This window comes from Polypterus senegalus, chromosome 4, assembly GCF_016835505.1.
Source record: "Polypterus senegalus isolate Bchr_013 chromosome 4, ASM1683550v1, whole genome shotgun sequence".
NCBI lineage: Eukaryota > Metazoa > Chordata > Cladistia > Polypteriformes > Polypteridae > Polypterus > Polypterus senegalus.
The window spans coordinates 249,572,353-249,586,941 of record NC_053157.1 but is presented as its reverse complement, the minus strand read 5'-3'; the positions used below and the strand labels follow the sequence as shown (position 1 = coordinate 249,586,941).

Here is a 14,589-nt window from a genome sequence, read left to right as displayed (position 1 = left end):
TACTTTAGGTAAAATTTGGGGTTTACTTTTTAGTTTCAGTTGTTATCTCTGACTACAGAGGCAGCAACAGCAACACCACCACCTTCTCCTTTTGCATATGTGGACTCCAACGGGACGGATCACAGTTCATCTTTTCTCTGTCACATTCTGTTCTTGTCTACTGTGGTGTTTTCTAGTGCACCAGGATAAACTAAATGGTCTTTTATAAAAGAGAAGACAAAACTATATTTATTAAATGATGTGTTTTGTTTTTTTTAGCATATTCATTTTTTGTTAAGGAGAGTTATACATTCTTTTAACTCATTGTGTAGTAAATTTACAAAAACAAAGAATTATGAGAGGGGTGTAGGGTGCAGTTTGGAGGTTAGTTTTCCATCAGAGCTGTGGTTATTAAATAATAATTAATACTGTGCTTCTTGTGTGGTCTGCATTTTCAGTTTATTTATTTATTTGTTTATTTATTTTTGTAAGATCCAAATACACCAGTCACATTCTGAGGAAAAGGAGTTGGATCTTAAACAAGGTGAGTGATAAAAGAAAGAAGAAAAAGGTAGTATAGCAAATAATACAAATGTATTCTAAGACCTTAGTTTATACTATTTTTCTGTTAGTGTAAACTGAATCTGTTTCCCTCACAAAAAACTTTAGTTGACTTCTCATTTTTATAATAATAATTTTAAAGTAACAACAATTTCGGCATATTGCTAGATATATTATTTTGGCTTCAGTTCAGCCTCAACAAATGACCTTTAAGAATACCTTTAGAGTTGGTTTCAAAGTTCTAATTACAAACCTTGAAAGATACCTATGCTACGCCATGTTCTGTCATCTCACCACTTCCTACTGATCTGATGATGCTGTTACATTGTTATACAACTCAGAACTTTTTCTAGCCAGTCTTCAAATAATACAAGATATGAGGTAAAAAATAAACAGATTTTTTTGAGATGCACTTTTCACATTGTTTTAATGTGTTGAAGGTTTTTCTGAATTGGAATTGCTTGTTGAAGATGAAATTTGTATCAGCATAAGAAGAGAAAAAATCTTAGAAGATGTTCAAGCAATCTATAGTAAAACTGACATTCTGAACAAACGTTTACGTGTAAAGTTTATGGATGAGGAGGGTGATGACTTTGGAGGCTTAACAAAAGACCTTTTCTCTTCCATTTGGAATAAGGCTTTTACTGAATGGTTTAAAGGGGAAGATGCCCTTGTTCCTTGTCTTCCTATAAACCAGTTCTCTGAAGCTCCTGGCATATTCTCTGTTGTTGGCAAAGTACTGTCACATATGTGTCAGCTCATCCATTGTATACCACCTCGGTTCTGCAGGTCAACTCTGCTTTCCATTGTGTTTAATACCTCCACTATAGACAGTGGAATACTGTTAGATGATTTTTTGTTGCATGTAACAACAGCAGAGCGTAGCCTACTGTGGAAAGCTTTGAAAGATTTTACTGCAGTCAGTGCACCTGAAAAACAGGACCTGCTTAATTTTTTTTCAGTTCATGGCATGTATACTCTTCCTTCTACATCCAATTTTAAAAGTCAGCTGCTTTTAGTTGCACAAAATGAACTTATTATAAAGCCAATGTATTTGAATACATTCATTCGGCAATCAATACCACAAGTACACATGGCAATATTTTGGTCACAGCTAGACACAGACCTCATTTCTTATTTGTACTGGAAGGAGATGCCAACTGTAGATCGTGTTTTACACTGCCTTACTACATGTGAACCTGACTTAAGACCTGAAGAAGATGTAGTCTATTATTACCTATGTGACTTTATCAAGTTACTGGACCTAGATGACATGTGTAAATTTCTTCAGTTTGTAACTGGTTCCCCACTGTTACCATATGATGGGATTAAGGTATCTTTCAATAGACTAAGTGGCACACAGCGTAGACCTATTGCACATACATGCAGCAATATAATAGAAATTCCTGTAACTTACACATCTGTGCAGGAATTTAGACGGGAAATGAGGTCTGTTTTGTATTCGGATGAAGCATTTACAATGACAATGTTGTAATTTTTTTTTTTTTTCTTAAATATAGTAACTATATAGTAATATAGTTCCAGGTGCCTGTTTCAGCAAACTGCAGTGCTGAAAGAAACAGACATAATATATACTTAGATTTCAGAAAGATTAAAAGGTTTTGAAAATCACACATTATTGTAATAATCTCAAATAAAAATGTCCAGTTTTTCATGTTTATTTGTTACACACATTGCTAAAATTACATATTTCAGAAACAACGTTGTGTTGTTTAAATTGTCATTATTACAATGTTGTTTCATAAAGTTGGAAGTCAAATATGTATAGTTTTTGCTGTTTGTATTACCCTCAAACAAACTGTATCTCTTTCAAACTGGAAGTGATATGTAATTTTTACAAGAATAATGTGAAGTTTTATGTATGATACAATTTATAATTGTTAATATTTTTGGTAAAGTGCTTAATAATATTGTTTTAAATCCAAATAAATTGGTATCTGACAACAATGCACAACATTATACTGAGTAATTTTTGGAAAAATTTCTTCATGTCTGTCAGTGAATTAAAGTTCGTACTGCTGCCTGATAGCACACATCATATTGATTGGTAACTCTGAGCTGGTCGTGTGTGTGTGTGTGTGTGTGTGTGTGTGTGTGTGTGTGTGTGAGTGGGCCCAGCCTGTAAAAGGCAGACATCCAATTCAAGTGTTGTTTCTATGTTGTTCTCATTTCTTCTGGTGGTACAATCAAATAACAAATTTAAATGCATTGCCTATGCAAGCTTGGATCCCCTGCATAACTGTGGAGTAGTTCACCCTTACCACTCAAATAAGATTCCCCCTCTTCCCTTCTGTGACCTCTCCCTCCTGCAGTTTTAACCTTAAACACCAACCTTCCTCCAGACTCAATAAACTCTTGTTGTAAAGTGGTTTTAAATCCGGTCATGGTGTCACAGACAACTTGCAGTAGCGCCAGGTGCAGCAGACTAGAAAAGTCTTTGGTGGGTTTTTGGATCCTTAAACTCTAGGGTGTGCAAGGAAGGGCCTTGTCTGTCTCCTTAGGTAAAAGGGTTAGAATGGCCCCATATGTTATTATAGAAATGTTTTTGCTTTTCAAGCATTCTTTCCATGGTCACACTCTTGTTTCTGATGAGAAAGCTAGGTATCCTAGTCTACTGTTAGGAGGAGCTCCATACTGTATGCTTCTATCCACATCACCTCTCAGTTACATTGAATTTATTGTCGTAATTTACTTTCATTACCTGAGTTTTATTGTGCAGTTCAAAATGGAACATATTAAACTGAAAGACTACAGACATGCATCCTAACATTTTACATCATGAAAACTACGTAAACAGTTGAAGTTACCTACCTCAGACATGTGGTGAAAACAGCACCTCATCCAAAGCACTTTGCCTGTTAGATGCACATTTGTGTAGGCAACATCAATCTGTTATACAGGTCCTTCATTTATTTGGATCGGGCATGCAGACACAAGGCCCATGTTCTTCACCTATGTGGTGCCTTTCACAACACTACTGTAATATAAGCTAAGATCAGTGAAAATGGGTGGTTGCTGTGTGTCTTGGATTTCTGACAATAAATGGAGCACTATTTGAGGCTACATAACAGTGTGCAAGGTTAAATGTTTGGTAAGTGACACAGGGACTCTGAAGAACTCCCAGATTTCTTCCTGCTTACCCTATTGTAATACTCTGAGACTAACTGCTGAGATTCTTGTGTGGGTATGCCAGTGTGGGCTGTACAGGAGGCCTGGTGGATGACTTCTTTTAGTGAGGAATTGAGGAAGCATATGCAGCTTAATGTTAGCAAAACAGATGATGATGATATACTACTAGAATTGACCAATTCCTTAATCCAAGAAGAAGGTGTATGTAACTGGACAAAATCTGTATTGGGCTGCAATCACTGAAACAATATACAAAATTGGCTAACTGTGTTTCCAAGGGTTGCTGAGGTCATTTGACATGAGTAGAATAAATCTGTATATGTTGCATGAATTTAAGGTACCAAGTGTGCTCTTTTAAAACAACAATTGTCAACAGACTGGATAAGTTAATCAATAAGACCAGTTCTGTTTTAGGACCAGGCCCTGGAGTGGTGGCTCTGAGGCTAGGGATCTTCACTGGCAATCAGAAGGTTGCCAGTTCGAATCCCATAAATGCCAAAAGTGGCTCTGCTTTGTTGGGCCCTTGAGCAAGGCGCTTAACCTGCACTTGCTGAGCGCTTTGAGTTGTGAGAAAAGCACTATATAAATGCAAAGAATTATAAGCTGCTGGCTATCAGGAACAGTGCCTCATACCTGCTGATACCCTGGCAACCTGTGGATCACCTTTAATTCTTGGCTCTTCTACTGTGGTGCAGTGAGTGCTATTGGATATCTTTCTTTTTTACTATTTACCATTACATGTTAAAACATATACCTTGAATGGACAATTTGTTTTCTGACATTTTAGTAGGTTAATGTTAAATTTATTATAGTCAAATTATTTTTTTTTTGCTCTCGGTCTAGTATTTAATATGACTAATAACTAATCTAAAGTAACATTTTCTTTTGCACAGTTCATAGTTTAAATTTTCCAATCCCTTCTGTTACATACTGTTTTAACTCAAATTTCTTTTGTCTATTTAAAGTGTTTGCTGAATGGGTTTTTTTATTTTTAACATTTACCTTTCCTTGATTTTATTTTTTCTATGACTCTGAAATTACATTCTGCCCTACTGTCCACTGTACCTAAACATCAGACATTTTCTCAATTCTTTTGCAATTTAGAAACTGGAAGTAAAGTTGATTTTTCTTTTATGTCTGCTTGTGCATGTGTATTTTAAGGCAGTATTTTACAGCATCAGGAAATATAAGACATACAGTTTATTAAAGGTACAGTCAAAGAAAGAGACTGTTTACTAAGCATAATTGTAAACCTATTATATTTACTGCCAGCACAATACAAAACATAGAAAATTATAAAAGAAAATGTAACATGAAATTATATGTTTAGGGTTCTTCCATTAATACTAAAACTGAAAATGAAATCATGGTTGACAACTCTCTTAATTCTTTTTCCAATATGATGTTAAGCTGATGATGCAGTGCTGTCTGCATTAGATTGTAAAAGCTGAACAACACAACGGACACATCGAGAATAGTTATCCTGTAATCCATCTCCATGCTGAAATTCAGCAGAAAGCATTTCCATCTGCTGATTAGTTAAATTTAATGTGTTGGATGACTCTTCTTCCTCAGTCACATCAGAAGAAATTAAAGCTGGCCCCCCAATTCTTTGTAAGTTTTCTAATAAAAGCTGTTCAATAGTAGCATCTGATGGAGCAGAATTTGTGATGAGAAGCCCATCTGACCAAATCTGTTCTGGTGTTCGGTTTCCTTCTGTTCTAATTCTGTGCATATTCCAACCATTTCTAAATAGTTCAAGTCGTTTGTTAATTTCATTAAGGTACACTAAATGAAGACATGCTATGTGTACATTATTGTCTGGATTCAGAATACGAAGATCCTCCATTTCATAGAATTCCTTGTAAAATGGTTCAATGACCTGTGAGAATACGTCTTTCCAAAGCCTTTCAATTCTTTGGTTGTGTACTGATTGTCCAGTAATATGGCTACCACGCTGCAGTCCTCTCAGGATATTCATGAGTAGTGCTACTTGAGTATTTTCTCCTCCATGATCTGATCTTACTCGAGATGGTAAGCCATACTTCACAACAGCCTTGCAAAAACTTTAAAACTGTGAATGATTTGTTATCCAATGCACAATTTAAATATGGAATAAGAGCGAGAATCCATCAATACATCCATGAACAGTAAATCCCCATCTACAAAAAAAATATTTAAAGGAAACCAGAACATAAATTATATATCCTAAATATTTTTTGATCAGAAAATTGATATTCTATTACTTTTCTCAAATGAATGAGATTACAATAAACTGGCTTACCTTGCTCAGATCAAATTCAGTAATAAATAATGCAGGTAACTAAAAGTGTAAGAGCTACCTAATATACCATACAGCAGTACAAGAATGAATTACCTTATCAACTTCATGTGGCTGTCCATGTGCCAGAGACTGTTTGGGGATGCAACTCGGTATGATCTTCTTTGGATTACCTGGGCCCATCTTCCTGCAGTACTCATAGGGTCAATTCTCATTAAAGAGCTGCGTATTCTTTTCCTTTGTACAATTAATCCCTTTGCTCTAAGATATCCACTGATCATCTGTTAGGAATTCATACAGCAGGAATGTTTTAGTAAGCTAAAGTACACTAATATGTTGGTGTGTGTGTGTGTGCGCACGTGTGTGTGTGTATAATCACAGGATTAATTAATGAAAGGCTTCTTCTAACTTTTTAAAGTTCTGCATTAAAATACCACATCAAACAAACTTAATAAGTGATTGCAGAGAAGCAGAGGTCACTGGGGCAGAACTACAGTAGGTTAAAGAAAGGAAGAGAAACTGAACCCAAGCCAATGAAAGAGTAGAGCTAAACACATTTACCCATAATATTCCAAAAAAGATTAATGTAATATCCTTGGCCTTTGCATTGTGAGAAAAAAATATTTCTGCAGAGACAACACAAACATGGGGGAAACTTGTACACTCCACATTGTTACTACATATAAAATATGCAAATAAAAATAATTCAATTTCTAGAAGCAAAAAAACTTACCTCTGTCCCAGAATTTGATATTGAGAATGGAGCAGTTTTACTTCATTATCAAGTTCATTGTCAGTAATGCCACTGAATTTACTGCGTGGGGACAGTCCTTCCTTTTTAAGTCTCTTGTAGATATATGACACAGAACAACCTAAGTGGTCAGCAATCTTCTGTCCAGTATATCCTCGTAAAATATAAATTTGAAGTTGTTCTCTAGTAATCAATATCTTTGGTAAACCATGGCCACCTGTGTGTTATATTGTTGTTTATTGCATAAACCTCACAACCATTATAATATTCATCTCTTTTAAAATGAATATAGAAGATAAAATACCTCAATTTTGTGGTCTAGTTTTGACTGTTTAAACTCACAAATTGTAACTGACATATTTAAAGTTTAATGTGAAATGGATGTACAGTAAATATTACTAAAAACTTACATTTAATTTTGAGATTACATATAAAACATATAAGGAAGAGTGAGGTAGACTGACTGTCACATCCCAAATAGTGATTTTGAATGTTTTTTAAGATGAAGTAGGCTATTACCTTAGGTAATTAGTCATTCAAACCTAAGCTATTTACACATATAAAATCTTTTGGTGCCTTTGAATCAAAATTATTTCCACTTCCTTCACCACCTCTTGAGCAACATTCTCCTTGACTAGAAATTAAGAATAACTAAATATCCTGAATTTGCATTGTTTTATTTCCTTTTCTCAAGAGGGATACTTAGAACAAAATATTAAATTAGCTTTTGTTCCTCTATATATAGGACTTATGCAGTATACACATTCCATTCATTTATTTTAAGATAACATACCTTCTCGTCTGCGTTGAGTTGTAAAAGTACTACTGCTTGACTGAGAATCTTCCATATTTTCAAAGAAACTCAACAAATCCTCTAAAGAATGTGATATTTCTATACGAATGTTCTCTGGTATTTGTACTGAAATTCTGTCAAACTGTGTTTTTGTCATTTGAAGCAACCTCAGATTAGAATTGTTAATTTCCAACGAGCCTTTTTCTGCATTTCGCTGAAAGGTTCTAAGGATATTTTTAACTTCCCTGAGAACAGAACGTGCTCCTGATGTTTCTGCCATGATTACTGGCTGCTAGAAAATAAATATGATCCAGAGATGTTGTTAGTTCAGCAGGAAGTGATGTAAACATATATTTAAATAAGGAGGAAGTCATTTAAAGATATCTGTAAATCATTTAAAGATATCTGCAGATCATTTAAAGATATCTTTAAATACGGAAGTGCTCATTTAAAGATATCTGTAATTCATTTAAAGATATCTGCAGATCATTTAAAGATATCTTTAAATACGCAAGTGCTCATTTAAAGATATCTGTAAATTCATTTAAAGATATCTGTAAATCATTTAAAGATAGCTTTAAATACGAAAGTGCTCATTTAAAGATATCTGTAAATCATTTAAAGATATCTATAAATCATTTACAGATATCTTCAAATGATTAAGAGAAAATAGAGCCTTTAAAAACCGATGGGAGGCTGAGTATATGTTTACTGACATTGCCGGTAAACCCGTGTGTCTCATTTGTGGAGCTAATGTGGCTGTAATTACAGAATTTAATCTAAGACGGCACTATGAGACAAAACATCTGACACTTCAGCAGACGTTTTTACCCGTGCACAATCACAAAGTGATTTCAAGTGAACCTGCTTTTATGGGAGACACAAATGCACCAGTGCAACTTGCCCCACTTTCCCTGTTGCCAAGTAATGTTGAACCAAATCGGCACAACGATGTTCCCAAATACGTAATTTGCTGATAAACTGAGCGCACTGCGCACTGAGTTCGCACGGCGCTTTGTTGACTTTGAAGAACAAAAAAATAATTTTGTCAACTAAATAAAAATTCCTTCTATTTAAAATTTAAATAGAACTTGAACAGATACGATAGTTCATAATATCCACGCAGACTTGCACGTAAGAGCGGAGTCATCCGTTTTAACAAACAGCGTATTGCACTGATACGAAATAGCCTGCCCATTTAATTATTTAGGAATGGATAAATAAATTAAGATTTTGTACAAATAATGTTTTTCATTTTTCTTCCTTGATGGATTCTGGCACCCCCAGCAAGAGTTGCTCGCACCCCAAACAGTGTGTATATATATATATTATTTGAATATTATTTGAACAATCTAGACGAGAACAGGCCATTCAGCCCAACAAAGCTCGCCAGTCCTATCCACTTGTTTCCTCCAAGAAAACATCAAGTTGAGTTTTGAAAGTCCCTAACATCTTACTGTCTACCACACTACTTGGTCGCTTATTCCAAGTGTCTATCGTTCTTTGTGTAAAGAAAAACTTCCTAATGTTTGTGCGAAATTTACCCTTAACAAGTTTCCAACTGTGTCCCCGTGTTCTTGATGAACTCATTTTAAAATACAAGTCTCGATCCACTGTACTAATTCCCTTCATAATTTTAAACACTTCAATCATGTCACCTCTTAATCTTCTTTTGCTTAAACTGTAAAGGCTCAGCTCTTTTAATCTTTCCTTATAATTCAACCCCTGTAGACCTGGAATCAGCCTAGTCGCTCTTCTCTGGACCTTTTCTAGTGCTGCTATGTCCTTTTTGTAGCCTGGAGACCAAAACTGCACACAGTACTCAAGATGAAGCCTCACCAGTGCATTATAAAGGATGAGAAGAACCTCCTGTGACTTGTACTCCACACATCAAGGCGCTACATAACCTGACATTCTGTTAGCCTTCTTAATGGCTTCTGAACACTGTTGGGAAGTTGATAGCTTAGAGTCCACTATGACTCCTAAATCCTTCTCATAAGGTGTACTCTCGATTTTCCGACCGCCCTTGTGTATTCAAACCTAATATTTTTACTTCCTATGTGTAATACTTTACATTTACTGACATTAAGTTTCATCTGCCACATATCTGCCCAAGCCTGTATGCTATCCAAGTCCTTCTGTAATGATATAACGGATTCCAAATTATCTGCTAATCCACCTATCTTGGTATCATCTGCAAACTTAACCAGCTTGTTACTTATATTCCTATCTAAATCATTTATATATATTAAAAATAGCAACGGCCCTAGCACTGACCCCTGTGAAACACCACTCTTAACATCGGCCAGTTCTGATGAGGTTCCTCGCACCATCACCCTCTGCTTCCTGTGTCTGAGCCAATTCTGCACCCATCTAAAAACATCACCCTGAACTCCCACTTCTTTTAACTTGATGCCCAACCTCTCATGTGGCACCTTATCAAATGCTTTCTGAAAGTCCAGATAAATAATATCATAAGCTCCACTTTGATCGTATCCTTTTGTTGCCTCCTCATAGAATTCCAACATGTTAGTAAAACACGACCTCCTCTTCTGAACCCATGCTGACTGTTCAGAATAACTCCTGTCCTTGCCATGTGTTGCTCAATCTTATCCTTAATAATTCCTTCCATTAATTTTCCTGTGATGCTTGTTAAGCTTACTGGCCTATAGTTGCTTGGATCTGCCCTGTCACCCTTTTTATATAATGGGATGATATTTGCCATTTTCCAGTCCTTTGGAATCTCTCAGTGCACAGTGACTTCCTAAAAATATGTGTCAAGGGTTTATATATGTACTCACTAGCCTCCTTAAGAACACGAGGATAAATATTATCTGGGCCTGGTGATTTGTTTGATTTCATCTTATTTAATCTGAGCAGCACTTCTCCCTCTACAATTTCCAAATCCCTCAGTACCTCCTTAGTAGTTGTGTTTACCTCTGGCAGGTTATCCACTTGCTCACTTGTAAACACCTCAGAAAAATGTAAGTTTAGGGCATCTGCTATTTCATTGTCTGTATCTTTATGTATATATATGTGTGTGTGTGTGTGTATATGTATATATGTAGATATGTATGTATATATATGTATTTGTGTGTATATATGTATGTGTCTGTACAGTATGTATGTATATGTATGTGTGTATATGTAGATATGTATATATATATGTATATGTATGTGGATGTATGTGTATATATGTATGTATATATGTATATATATATATATATATATATATATATATATATATATATATATATATATATATGTATATATATATATGTATGTATATATGTGTGTGTGTGTATATATATATATGTGTATATCTGTATATGTATATATGTATGGATATGTCTATATATATATATGTTTATATGTGTGTGTGTGTTTATATATATATATATATATATATATATATATATATATATATATATATATATGATAAAACATATGACATTGACAACACTCATCACTCACAACAGTGACAAAACAATGACATTGACAATCATATTACGTTATTTTCAAAATGTTTCCTTGTGTCTTTATATATTATATATATTTAACACACTATATATATATATATATATATATATATATATTATGCTATATATATATATATATGTGTGTGTGTATATATATATATATATAGATATATAGATATAGATATGACAACAACACTCATATCAATGACAAAACAAATACATTAACAATCATGTTACGTTATTTAAAAAATTTTTCCTTTTCTTTTTCATAACTTCTTTTACACACTACTTCTCCGCTGCGAAGCGCGGGTATTCTGCTAGTATTTATATATTGCAGTTATTCTTAAATGTACTTTGAAATGCATTTCATTGCAGACCCAGGTCATTTCATGCTTTCTCTGCGTACTTCATTTTCTTTCTTAATGTTCATCTATTCCTTCATTTCAGACCTGTAACACATTCCAAACAAGTGGAGTCGGTAAAGCATTCACCACTTTGTAAAGTCGCCATTCCTTCTCACGACACATCAAGACATTTTGGCACTGAGGACACCAACTGATGAAACGTTTCTGTTGCTGTTTTGTCCCATTCTTTCTCCAAACACGTCTTAATGTGTCCCACAGTATTTGTAGTCATTGTCACATTGTCAGTCCAGTAGCCGTGCCCTCTTCATCCTTAGCCATGTTGCTCTAAAATATCAATGTACTTTTCTGCGTTAATGCTGCCATTACAGAAGTATAAATAGGCACTGACACAACGCAATACCATGACAGGTCCTGCAGGTTTTTGGACTTGTTGCAGATAACAGTCTGGATGGTCCGGAGCACACGGCGTTCCTTTCCTCCAATAAAGATCTAGAGTCCTAATTTGTCTGTCCATAATACACACTTCCACTGTGCGATGGTCCATCTCAGACACATCCGAGCTCAGAGAAGTTGACGGCACTTCTGGACACGGTGAACATGAGGCTTCTTTATAGTACAGTGACGATTGAAGTGGTATTTGTGGATGAACTCCGTATTGTAGTGTTTGATGAAGTTTTGCCAAAGTAATCCCTTGTCACCCCATGAGGCTCTGTCAGCTACTGATGAGTGACGCTCCTTGATGCAGTGCCTGTGGTCTGAGGGGTCGCAGATCTCGGGTGGTCTGCTCTTGTGCTTTACGCACTGAAATTCCTCCGATTGCTGAACCATTTAATGATAGTACACACCACAGAGGGAGAGATTTTCAAATCCCTTCCACTCTTTCTTTGATGAACATTGTTTTTAAACATCTCAATCATTTTCTCACTCGTGTGTTGACAAACTGGAGATCCTCTGCCCATCTTTGCTCCTCAGAGACTCAGCCTTTCATGGGTACAAATCACGATTACAATCCCCTGTTTGAAGTCCCATCATTATTTAATTATTTGACCTCATTACTGGCCCTAATTTGTCCCCCCGTCCCAACTGTTTTTGGAATCTGTTGTAGGCCTGAAATGCAGGAACGGATGTATAATAACAAATGAAATGAAGTTAAGCAGACAGAACATGAAATATCTTTCCTTCATACTGTCTGCAATGAAATCAAAGTCAAAGTACATTTAAGAATCTCTGCTTTTCTGTTTTTTTTTATTTGCCTTTTCCATCCCATCCCATCTTTTTCTAATTTGGGGTTGTAAACAGTTTGCGACAGAAGTTTCCAGACACTTGGGGTGAATTCTTTCAAACTCCCTTCACCTACACAGATTTTATACCCAAAAACTGTACATGTGTCTTCTAGGTTTAAGACGTCTACATTGTCCGCAGTGAAAGTCATTTCTTCCATCAATGTTCAGAGACCTCAGAGTCTTTCATTTTTTATTGACCGTATCACAATTCCAGGGGGTCACAAGTGGTGGTCTTCTCAATACTGACGTGTTGACGTCGTGTCGATCTTTTAAAGCACAGATGTTTGAATCGCCGCTTCGAGGCTGCATTATCATGGGATTTCCCTCTCCTTACCCTTTACCTCTTTTCTTTAAGGGTCAGTGGTCTCCTGTCACACTTTAAGATGAACACACACAGACACAGACATACGCAGACACACAGACCCTCACCACACAAGTACCATATAGGTTTATCCTACTGAGTGCATGGGCACTATGGGTGCTGGAGGTAAGAAGTGATTTGTTACACTGCAGCTTCTCAAGAAACCACAGCAATGCCAGTGAGATTTTGGGGCCACCTGCGATGTTATGTGCTTAAAGGACAACATGAGATGAGCACCAAGAGCTAAACTGCATCCCCCAAGTTAAAATTACAATTTATTATTATATTATTATGACTTAGCATCTCATAATTATGACTTACTACCTCAGAATTATGACATACTTTGTCATTTGTAAAACGATATAAAAACACGTGCTCAGAAGAGTGGTGTTCCATGTAAACCCAGCCAAACATGCACCAAAAAGATCACATAAATCAGAGGATCTGTTTCGAACAGATGTTTTTTTTTACTTCTCCTCTTTCTCATCCCCTCTTCTCTCCTGATGCATTTCTTTGTATCCTTCCTGCTGATGGAGATTCGCTCAGCTTCACTGTCACTGCTGATTTCCCTTCTGAGGACCTGAGAAAGGAGCTGTCATGTCTGAAGAAGAGTGTGGTGAAGATCAGCCTGTGGGACATCATTACAAGGACTCCATCAGGTAGAGCGTCTGCTCATGTTGTGTTTGTTGTTAAAGTCCTTTAGAGGGACCTCAGTGACAATAAGAGGACACTGAGAGGTGAGACACATGAAGAAGGCCTGCTCTTTCACATTTATCTTTCACCTCTTCTGTATTCTCCAGTATGCAGTGTGTTTCACTGGGACTAATAAAGCCTCTCTTCCATCATAAATAATTGTTCTTAATCAGATCACTTAAAAGTTTAACAAAAATGTTATACTTCTTATATTCTCAGGTATTGTTTAGAACATTCGCTAAATTAACAAATGTGATTTTAGATCTACAGTGCAAAATACCAACAGATATTAGCAGTACAGACTTTATGAACTTCTTCAATGAGAAAATTAAAAATATGAGATCCCAGATCTCAGCATCACAGTACAAACCACACATTAGCTTAGCAGACCCTGTTTCACATTGCATTCAGCACTTTAGAAATTTTAATCCTGTAACTGAGCAGGAAGTCTTAAATTAAACTTTTAAAATAAAACCTGCAACTTGTTTTCTAGATCCAGTGCCAACAAAACTTTCTCTCTAAAATACTAGAAAAAGTAGTCGCCAGTCAGCTTCAGTCACACCTTACGCATTACAATTTACAGAGGTGCCTTGGTTTGCGAGCATAATTCATCCTGGAAATGTGTTTTGTAATCCAAAGCACTCGTATATCAAAGTGAATTTCCCCTTAAGAAATAATGGAAAATCAGATTATTCGTTCCACAACCCAAAAATATTCATCTTAAAATGATTAATACAAAATATAAAGTAAAAATACATACGGTAAAACAAATTAACCGGCACTTTATCTTTGAAAAGAATCATGGATGGTGTGAGGGTGATGAGAGAGAGGAGAGGAGGAGGCTTATTGTGTAGGACGACTTTCACTTTGACTAACAGAATCACTGCTGTCTG

At 35.8% G+C, this 14,589-nt stretch overlaps 1 protein-coding gene across 2 annotated transcripts in view; it reads left to right on the top strand.

The window, feature by feature from the left end:
- LOC120528441 (zinc finger protein 260-like) overlaps nucleotides 1-14,589 on the top strand; it is a 413,573-nt gene that overhangs the window by 23,014 nt on the left and 375,970 nt on the right. The gene's annotated exons all lie outside the window — the stretch shown is intronic.